General features: G+C 36.1%; 1 protein-coding gene across 1 annotated transcript in view; it reads right to left on the minus strand.

Moving 5' to 3' along the window:
• The window catches only part of LOC109010285 (gamma aminobutyrate transaminase 3, chloroplastic), a 60732-nt gene that overhangs the window by 22227 nt on the left and 27086 nt on the right, over positions 1 to 11419 (minus strand). The window lies entirely within an intron of this gene.

The following is an 11419-nucleotide window of genomic DNA, read 5'->3' on the forward strand; positions in this document are numbered from 1 at the left end:
TGTCGTAACTACATTGACAAGGCATGACACCTGTGTCTTGGTAAAGGTGGTGCTCAAGCGTTGTTTGAGTATTTTAGAAGGATGTAATACAAAAATGATGGCTTTTTCAGCCTTATGGAATTGGACGATGATGATAGACTGAAAAGTGTGTTTTGGGCGGACGCTCATAGTAGAGGGGCCTACAACTACTTTGGAGATATGGTAACATTCGATACCACATACCTGACAAATAGGTATGGAATGCCATTTGCACCTTTTGTGAGTGTAAATCATCATGGACAGTCAATCCTGTTGGGTACAGACCTTATTTCAAGTGAGGATACATAATCGTTTGTTTGGTTATTTAAAGCTTGGCTTGATTGCATGGATGGAAAAGCGCCTAATACTATTATTATAGATTAAGATCGTGCAATGAAAAATGCCATCGCCATTGTCTTTCCTAACACGCGGCATAGATATTGCTTGTGGCACATATTGCGAAAGGTTCCTGAGAAACTTGGTTCCCATGGTTAATACAAATGTGGCCTGAAAAGTAAGTTGCTATCTTGTGTATATGACTCTCTTACAATTGAGGAGTTTGAGAATTCTTGGAAAAGCCTCATTGATACTTTCAACTTGCATGAAAATGCATGGTTGCAAAGCTTATATGCAGAAAGAGAGTTTTGGGTGCCGGTATATTTAAAGAACTCGTTTTGGGCTGGAATGAGTACAACTCAACGTAGTGAGAGCATGAATGCTTTCTTCGATGGCTACGTGCATGCCAGAACAAATCATAAAGAATTTGTTGATCAGTTCGACAATGCTCTAAAAAAAAAAGTTGAGAATGAAAACCAAGCTGACTTCAATTCATTTAACTTCACCATTCCTTGCATATCACACTTGGCTCTTGAGAAGAAGTTTCAAGATGTATACACAAATGCAAAATTTAAGGAGGTTCAACAAGAGATAATGGGAATGATATATTGTCATTGTCGTTTTGAGAAAATGGAGGGAGTAATCGCAATTTACTCGGTCGATGATCAAGTAAAGGCTGAAGATTTCATCAAGGCGGTTACGTATACTCTTTACTTTAATGAGGCCGAGTGTGAGGTGAAGTGTGTTTGTGGGTTGTTTGAGATGCGAGGGATAATATGTAGACATATTCTTGCCATCTTTTCAGCTAAGAAAGTCCGTGAGTTGCCAGAGAAGTACATATTAGACCGGTGGCGGAAAGACATAAAACGGGCTTATACTATTATTTAGACCAGTTATGACGTTGTTGATCAGAGACCCGAAACTGTTAGGTATAAACGTATTTTGAGAACTTTCAATGAGGTAATAACTAATGCAGTTTCGTGCGTTGGGCATATTGAGGAAATGATTTCAAACTTGTATGCAATGAATGAGGTTTGGCGCACATCGAAGCCCTCCAACACAGATTCCAATGTTGGAGGAAGTACCGTGAATGCATTCACAGAAGGAAGTTCGAAGAAGGTGCTAAGTCCCCATGTTGTCAGAGGCAAGGGAAGACCCCCATGTAAGAGGAGGATGTCCACGATGGAGGAAAGAGTGAAGAAAATTAAAACTAAGACTGCAAATAAGAGAAAAGATCAGGGAAAAAGCAGACTGGTGAGAGGCTTACTTTTTTTATGTTGTCAGACTGTTTGATAATATACTATTACTTCTACTTACTTCTGAACTCTAATTATTTTTTATGTTGTCAGAGGCGTAAATTGGACACCGAACCATTGGAAAGCAGTGAAAACCAACTCGGTCTATTAGAAATGAGGATGCAAGAAAATGTACAAACTCCTATAATGGTCAATGAAGAAAGTGGACAACATCCAGTGATGGGAACACAAGAAAGTGTACAATTATCACTTGAGGTCATTTTATTGTATAGTTCGTGGTTTTTATTATGTGGGTCTTAATTTGTCTGCTATTATGTTCACAGATACAACTAGGAATGGATGGAACGCAGCCAAAGACGGCAGATGGAACGCAGCCCAGCAGTTTCTTGTTGCAAGATTTTAGAGATCCATTATGTTTACAACTGTTGTGTGTTGATGGAATTTGGGTTGTTTGTGGGTTTGTTGGCATGTGTGTTAGGGGTGATTTTGTAGGAATTTGAGTGTTGGTGTTGATATGCTGGAGTATGTTATGTATTAGTGGTTCAAGTGTACGTTTTGTATATGTGGCTTAGTATTTGAGGCCACGCTTTGCACATTTTGTATCCAAGTGCGCTATATATGTAAATTTGAGTTTCTATCCAAGTACTCAATTTATGTGGTTTTGATTGAATGTAAATGTTTGTTTGGTTATGAGTATGAGATGTCACATCTGTATTCATATTGCCTCTTATATCCACGTGGAAAAAAGTAACTCAATAAACCTGTAGTTTAGTCCTGTCAAATATTCTGACAAAATGATCAGGCTGATAAGTTATTTTCACGCATATATATACTTTTTTAATAAGCAGTGACACGTTCAGAAAAAATGCAGTCTTAGGAATGAAGATTTTATACAAATCATAATAACGTCTCAAATACATAATTTTAAAGTCTCGACTTACAAACGCTAAGTTTCTATAAAATACAAATACAAACTCATCAACGCAGTGAGAGTATCAAATATAAGTAAATAACTATGGCTATTAGCCAAAGTACAAGAAATAGTTTGCGTGCATGCAACATGTCGGCTTCTTGAGATCGAAACTGGGTGTGATCGTTATGGAGTGTCAACTCCCTCTTCTCGAACTCTGCTTCTCTCTTTTTAAGTTCTTCATCTGAATTTAATACTTCTGCTTCTCTCTTTTTAAGTTCTTCCTCTTTCCTTAATACTTCTGCTTCTCTCTTTACAAGGACTTGCTCTTTGTATTCACTACTATCTGACCACTTGAAAAAGTTGCAGTGTGGTAACCCCTGATTATAAATAAATAATCAAATATGTTTGACGTCAAAATTTTTGAATAAAACAGTAATATGAAAACATACACTTGCAACTACTATTAATTGCGTCTACCTCTTTGTTGTAGAGTGAACACCCAAAGAATGCTCGCCCCGGATTTCTTCGAGTATTTGATATTCTAAGTACAGCTTGATTCCCACAGCTGCACATCGGGACGTTACTCAATGTATGATTAAGCAACGATGTTGAAGCAACTGATGACGACATTCTAAAACTGTAGGAGATGTAGAGACATAACGTCAGTGACTGTGTGCTTGGTGTGATTGCTTTCGTTGGACTGGATATGTGGTAGGGATGTAGAGACATGCAGTGAGTATTTTAGACATGAGACAAGTGCTTTAGTTCTGTTTTTTGTAATCTAGTACTCCTAAAAAATGCTCTTCAATTATCAGCATATTCACTCTGCACTCATATGGGCTATACTTTCAAATTTATATGTATCAATGAATTCAGTTCTATGTACCTACTTCTTTGGGAAGGAATAAAAATGTTTGTGGCATTAGGTGACTTGAATATTATGGTACTCTAGAGTCATTTTCTCATGATTGGTTTACTTACTGCAGAGATTTTACATTGAACCTTTTAGGGATTTTCATGTTTAGAAGAAGATTTAACCAATGAATAATGACAATCTCTTGCTGTCTATGTGAGAGTACTCTCCCTTGTTTGCCTATTCATTACTGCTGAATCCTTAAGTTGGTATTCTTATTCTGGATTGAGGGCTGAGGCCCAACTAGATTAAGAGCTTGTTTAAAACCACCCAAAATATAGGCAAAAGGAGTTGGAGAAAGGTGTGAAGTTTCAAGTGTAACGTCAACATGATGGTTTCTGCTTTGGGTGGCTTCTAAATAAGCAGTTGTCCCCATAATTTTAGCAATTTGACTTGCATCCAACACCAAGTGGTGTTATGTTTTCTTCCAAACTCAGTACCACTAGCCAGCTATTTCCTTTTGGGCAACCCTTAACGATTCAACCACTTTACAAACCATCAGCATCTAGATATAATTTTGATTGGCCTTCTTAACGACTCTACCGCTAAATGAAACTTGGTTTTCTCCCTTCAAATTTAACCACCTAATGATTGGCTTTATCCCTTTCTTTAATCATTTCAGTTCAATCTAATATACAAACGTCTATGTTTACAGAATTTCCCTTAAATTCAATGCATCTAAAAAAGGGTAGGCTAGGTTGGGCTTTGGAACATGGACACAAAATTTAGTCCCAATCAAAGCACAATGTTTAATACATATATTTGGAGATGGAACTCTTTTTGTATGAAAGCTGTGAGGTATCCAGAAGTAAACATGTGAGATTTACAGCTTTGGCAACAAAGCTATTTTTTTTTCCATCACCAATTACCACCAACAGCACAAAATTTAGTCCCAATCAAAGCACAATGTTTCATACATATATTTGGAGATGGAACTCTTTCTGTATGAAAGCTGTGAGGTATCCAGAAGTAAACATGTGAGATTTACAGCTTTGGCAACAAAGCTATTTTTTTTTTCCATCACCAATTTCATACATATATTTGGCATGCCTTCCAAGCCACCCCCAATGTGCCTTCCGAGTATTATTTCAAATTATGCACTCCCACACAAAGATAGTGCTATCAGATGCAAAATCAACAAAAACAAACCAAATCAGAAAATAAATTAGAAACCCATACCAGGATTAAGGAATTTTCTTCCTCGGCGTCGCATGGCTCTCTTAGGGTTAGGTTTAGGTTTGGGAGAGAGATCGGGCAGGGGAGAGATTCCTGGAAGAAGAAATATAGAGAAACAAAGAACAAATTGAGAAACCAATAGAAACCAAGAGAAAGGAAGAGAAATGAACCTGCAAATCGAGTGAATCAGCTGCAGATCGAGTGAATCTGGGGAGAAACGAAGGAGCAAAGAGCTCTTGGGAGGGAGAACCAAATTTGATCAAAACTATAAAACGGTGCGTTTTTTGGATCGAAGGCTGGCATATCAGTGGACTCAAAACGCACAGTTTTATTTATTACAAAACGGTGCGTTTTGAGTCCACGTAGGCAGTCGTCCGCAGGGAGGCCTAGTTCATGCCTCGCTTTAGGATTTTTCATATAACTTTCCACACATATTTATTGGTCGAAAGAATAATAATTCATTCAGGGGGCGTACGTGTAATTTGGATATGCACAAATATTATGAAATAATAATAAACATGATCATGATGTCCAATCACTATCGCACTGGAGCATGAATACTTGGGTATCCTTAGGGGTGTCAAATCGTGTTAACGGGTCGTGTTCGTGTCGTGTCAGAGTATATACATTACAGTTAATGGGTCAACACGAACACGACCCGTTAAGGGTTTCGTGTCAAAATTCTAAACACGAACACGACACGGTTTGATAACGGGTTGACACGACACGACCCGTTATGACACATTAGGAAATAAATTGACACGACACGATCCGACCCGCTTCAACCCGTTTCAACCCGTTTACATTAATGGATTAAACTGACACGATATGACACGATCCGACACGACCCGTTTTATCCCATTATAAATTTATAAATTATAAATATAAATAATATCTAAAAAAAAACTATAAGTCTAAAATTACAATCCAAACAAATATCCACACACATTGTAACAATATATTAAAATTACATCTCAAATATGATAAACAAAACACACATAGTAAATATATTAATATTACAATCCCAAATATAATAAAAATTAAAAACACAAATCTAAACAAATCTAGAAGTTGAAGAATGAGGCGGAGCGTCCTCCAAGCCCTTGCCCTTGTTGTTCTCCAACTCCATTACATCTTCAGTTAACTCATCCAATTTAACTTCTTCTTGTATTTCTATTAAAAAAAAGACATCAGTAAAGTTTTATATCATTGAAAAATTACAGTCATTTATTTAATAAAATACTATAATATTACCTTGCTCTTCACCATATAACCAATCTCTAGTGCAAACTAATGCTTCAACAATATCTGCTTTTAGTGCACTTCTAAACTGATCAATGATACGCCCACCAACACTAAAAGTAGATTCAGATGCAACTGTAGAAACTGGAACACTCAAAATGTCACGAGCCATACGAGCAAGATCAGGATAACGAAATTCATTTCCTTTCCAAAAGGAAAGAATATCAATCTTTGCATTTCTTTCTGCCCTAGGTTCATCCAAGTAAAGATCCAATTGACTTTTTCTCATATAGCCAGAAAGTTCATCAGGTCTAAATGTATCAAATTCCTGTATACAAAAAACAAATAAAAATATTTTCAAGCCAATATGTGATATGAAACAACAATATAATATATAATCATTAAACAAAAAAGATTATTTGATATTACCTCTAGTAAAAAATTATCATATGAAGACTGACTTTCCTCTCTAATAACAGTGCTTTCAGAAGTTGTGGTAGAACATGTCGTTGTAGGAGCACTAGAAGAACCATATTCCATGAAAAGAGATGACATTTTGCTCCGAACATTCATATACTCTATAGAACATTCTCCATAAAGCTTTGTATAAGAAAAATCAACAAAATGAAGCTTGTATCGAGGATCCAATATAACTGCTATAGCCAACAACACATTGAACTCGGACCAATATTTCTCAAACTTAGCAAGCATTTTACAACACATTCTCTTCATGTAGTCATCTTCACCCTCAGAGTGCCTCTTTAATGTAAAATAAATCGAAAACACTGATGGAAAGTAGAGATTGGCTGTAGGGTATTTAATCCCAGAAAAATTACAGGTGTCTCTATAAAAAACTCTCAATAAATCGTTAATCTTCTGTACTCGTTCCCACTCAGATATTGATGGACAATGCTTAAAATTGGAATCAGTCAACTCCAAATGAGTAAAGGCACGGCGATAGAAAAGAGCACTCTCAAGCATAAGATAAGTAGAATTCCATCTAGTGGGGACATCCTGTCTCAACCCTTTCTTGCTATCCAAAGACATTTGATTTGTTGAATCCATAAATTTTACTTTCCTTGTTTGTGATCCTTTGACATACTTGATACTTTCACGAACTTTTTGGATAGCAACATCAATCTCTTTTAATCCATCTTGTACTACCAAATTCAGAATATGGGCACAACAACGAAGATGAAAGAACTCACCATCACAAAGAAGAGCTTTCTTAATGTTCAATTGAGTTTTTAACAACTCTACTGAAACATCATTAGAAGAAGCATTGTCTAAAGTCAATGAAAAAATCTTGTGTTGAATTCCCCATTCACATAGCAAATTATAAATTTTTTCAGACAAAGATATGCCATTATGTGGTGGTGGCATAAATGAAAAGTTCAAAACTCTTTTCTGCAGAACTCAATTCTTATCCAGAAAATGTGCTGTAATGCACATATAACCATCAGTGGTTATAGAAGTCCATAAGTCAGATGTTAGACTAATTCTACCAGGAGAATCATTTAACATGCATTTAATCCTTTTTTTTTCTCGATGATACATCTTAACCAAATCAGCCTTGGCAGTATTCCTAGAAATAATTGGAACATCTGGACGTAAATATTGTAATAAAGATCTCACCCCCGAATATTCAACAAATCGAAAAGGCAATTCATGCTTCACAATAGCAGATACCAAAATTTCTCTATATTGTTCAGTGTCAAATTTATGAGCGCTTACCGAAATATTTCCACTAGTTTGTGATAACATCATCTGACCAATATCTCGTGAACTTCTCCTAGGGCATGTCTCAATGTGACGCCTCATATTGCCGGTTCCATATTTGCTTGCTGCCATATAAATAATTCCACACATCTTACACTTGGCTCGTGATTTGCCATCATTGTTCTCAGAATCAGGAACCATTTCAAAAAAAGCCCACACATTTGATCGTTTCCTTCTTTTTGTTTTAACTTCCTCATTTTGAATACTTTCTGAGTCAAACGGGTCCAAATCAATCATCTCATCATTTTCACTTGCTACCGAACTCATCTGATAACAAACAATAATAACAAATGTAAGAGTATAACATTAATTGTAGGGGACCAATTTACGCTTAAAAAACGAAAGCAACAATCGTGTAGATTATATGCCCGTTTTTATAATTAATTACAAAATAAAGATCATCTAGAATATGCCCGATTGAGTATGAAAAAGATAGACTCGTAATACAATCGTGTAGATTACATTTCAAGAGACTTTGGGTAAAATAAAATAAATGAACTCTTTAATTGAATTTATTGGAGTTTTAGTTGAGTTAATGACAATAGTAAAAGTGTAAAACATGACTTACCTTCAAAAATCCCAAATATTTTAATTTTTTTTTCTTATTTTATTTTTCTCCATTTTGGAATGACATATGTCACATACAAATCAAATTTATTAAATTTTCTCCGCCATCTCTTCTTGGATTCAAACTTAATAATTTATTTTTGTTAGGAAGAATTCTCCGCCATCTCAACAAACCACAACAAAACTGAAAGATGCTAATACAATCAATCTTTGATGTTCAAAATAGGATTAATAGCTAATTTATATTGACTGCTCATCAGTCATCATGACCAACTCAGAATTTTTTTACTTTCTATGCTTATAACTTGATTTTTTTGGACAATTGTTTCAAGATTTTGGCACTTTCAAATACAATTACACTTAATTATTCATGACCTGCGTATTAATTTTGGCAGTAATTTTACACTTAATTTTACACTTAATTATTCAAATACAACTCAAGATTTTGGCAGTAATTTTACACTTAATTATTCAAATACAACTCAAGATTTTGGCAGTAATTTTACACTTAATTTTACACTTAATTATTCAAATACAACTCAATTTTGGCAGTAATTTTACAACCTGCGCATTAATCCCAAATACAATTACATACTGTAAACCTTGAGCTTAATTTGAATAAGCATACAGAAATTACGATTTCACAGCACATTTCACAACTGTACAACACATTTCCCAACTCCAAAATCAACTTTTCTTACAGTGGAAGGCACGGCGTGGGCGTGGGCGACGGGCTTGGGCGTGGGCGACGGGCGTGGGCGACGGGGCGCTGGCGGCGGCAAGTGCGAATCCGTGGTTTAAGTCTTTGTGGGCGACTCGGCGTCACCGTGAAACCAGAGGGGGGCGGCGTCACCGTGAGGCGTGAGGACTGAGGACTGAAGCACACTGGAGTGGAGGCGAGTCGCGACGCGACGTCACCGTGAAGATGAGTGGAGCGGCTCGAGGATGCATGTGGAGGAAGGAGTCGTGAGTCCACCACGACAAAAAATCCAAAGCAATCGACAATGAACGAAACCTTAAAACGGGGAAGAAGAACAGTAAGCGAAAATGGGGAAGACTAAATCCAATCCAAGCTGTGGGAGGAGGGGAAGCGAGATCCACGAACCTAAGAGGAGAACCCTATGCACATTTCAATGAAGTTAGGGTTTTTTTTAATTTGTTTTATACTTTGGGAACATGGGCTGATGAGTGATGACTCATCTGTTATATTTTTTTAATTTGTTTTTTTTAAATTAGTTTTTATACTTTTAGACTTTTAGTTATAATTTTTAGATTATAAGGGTAAAGGGTATAAGGGTAATTTTAACTTTCTTAACGGGTCATAACGGGTCATAACGGGTCATAACGGGTTGACCCGTTAGTGACCCGTTAAGCTATCGTGTCTTAACGGGTCAACCCGTTTTGACCCGAACCCGTTAAGACTAAACCCTAACCCGCTTTTATCGTGTCGTGTTCGTGTTGGGTTATCGGGTCGTGTCACATATTGACACCCCTAGGTATCCGTATCCTACTTTTAGGATAGTTCATCCAATTTCTGACTGAGAAATTCCGATATTTTCGATCGAGTTAATCCGGGTCAAACTCGGGTTAAAACTAAGATTGAAACCGATTTTTAGAAATCTAAAATCCGGATTCTGAGTTGCATCTTTTTTTTTTTTTAAAATAAAGCCTACATGTTATACATATTTTTTATGAAAACAAATGTTGATGCAATAATCAAACTCAATTTATTTAAATTTTTAAATCAAAACCTACATGTTCTTTGACCACTAATAAAAAGTCACGTGAAGAAGAGAGTATAAAAAAAATTATAAAATAGATGATTCATTAGACATAACAGGCCTAATATTCCGTGCAAAGACTAGAGTGGTAATTAGCGCCAGAAAACCGAGGCGGCATCGCTTGAGCACAAACGTGATCATTTTGCCTTGTACAAGAGAAGCTACGACAAGGCAACATATATAGATATAGATAATTTCCTTTGTTTCGGTGCAGTTTCAATCACACCCGTTTGATACATTCCTTTTCCTTTAAAGGGTCAAAGTCCAAGAGTTGGAAAAATTGTAACCTCCTTAAAGTTGGGAAGCGTTGTAAAGAATATCATTATGAACAGGGCTACCTCTTTTTCTTGGCACGCAAATAATGCTATGACATGATATTGTAAATTATAAACTGGTATACTTTGTTTTCCATCAAACATCAACTCTCAAACAAACACATGATGAGAACTTTCGTTTATTTTCTTGGCCCGGAGTAAGCAACACGCGGCTGCTGGGAATTATTAATGGTTCTCTAAATTCATTGACTTGATCTTCCTGTGATACTTTGGTACCTTTTTTCTTGGCACGCGACTAATGCTATGACTTGATATTCTAAATTATAAACTGGTATACTTTGTTTTCCATCAAACATCAACTCTCAAACAAGCACATGATGAGAACTTTCGTTTATTTTCTTGGCCCGGAGTAAGCAACACGCGGCTGCTGGGAATTAATGATTCTCTAGTTTTGTAATGATCGTAATTAACAATCTCTTAACTAATGACTTAATTAAACTTTCCTGGAATCATTAGTACGTATTAATAATTCTAGAGCCGACCTGCCAACCATGCATATTTATGTCGACGTACGTACAGTGGGTCGTTAATTCAATATTAATGCAACTTGAGTCATGATAAGTATGACATTAGAGAGCAGGTATAAGAGGAGAGGACAGGCGCGCGACCTACATGCGGCCTTGGGTCGACCCTTAATTCAATGTATATATATGTAGGCCATGTCCGACGAGTGTTTATCAAGGGAATTTCTTAAATAACATTAAACGTTGGATATATATATATATATAATGATACAGTGACTGAAGGGAAGTAAAGGGTTAGATATTTGGACATTAATCGAGCAGTGGATGGCCGATCCTTCAATTTGTCAAATTCCATTTTTTTATGAGTGGACCGATCGAGTGATATTAGCTCCTGTTTATGCGCATAAGTATTCTCATGTATTTTCAAATATTTTATTTTTAAGTATCACTCAAATACAAAATATTTTTTATTTTAAATCTTTAATTTTTTTCATCTAATTATTACCTAATCAATACAATTTTCTCAAATTTTTAACCAAAACACAAAAAATGTGAATACAACTTTTTCAGATTTCAGGCCAAACCATTCTAAGTTTAGCATTAACTATTTTGGAACTATTTTGTTTCTTTTCTCTGACC

The sequence above is a fragment of the Juglans regia genome, chromosome 10 (genome assembly GCF_001411555.2).
Source record: "Juglans regia cultivar Chandler chromosome 10, Walnut 2.0, whole genome shotgun sequence".
In the NCBI taxonomy this organism is placed as follows: domain Eukaryota; kingdom Viridiplantae; phylum Streptophyta; class Magnoliopsida; order Fagales; family Juglandaceae; genus Juglans; species Juglans regia.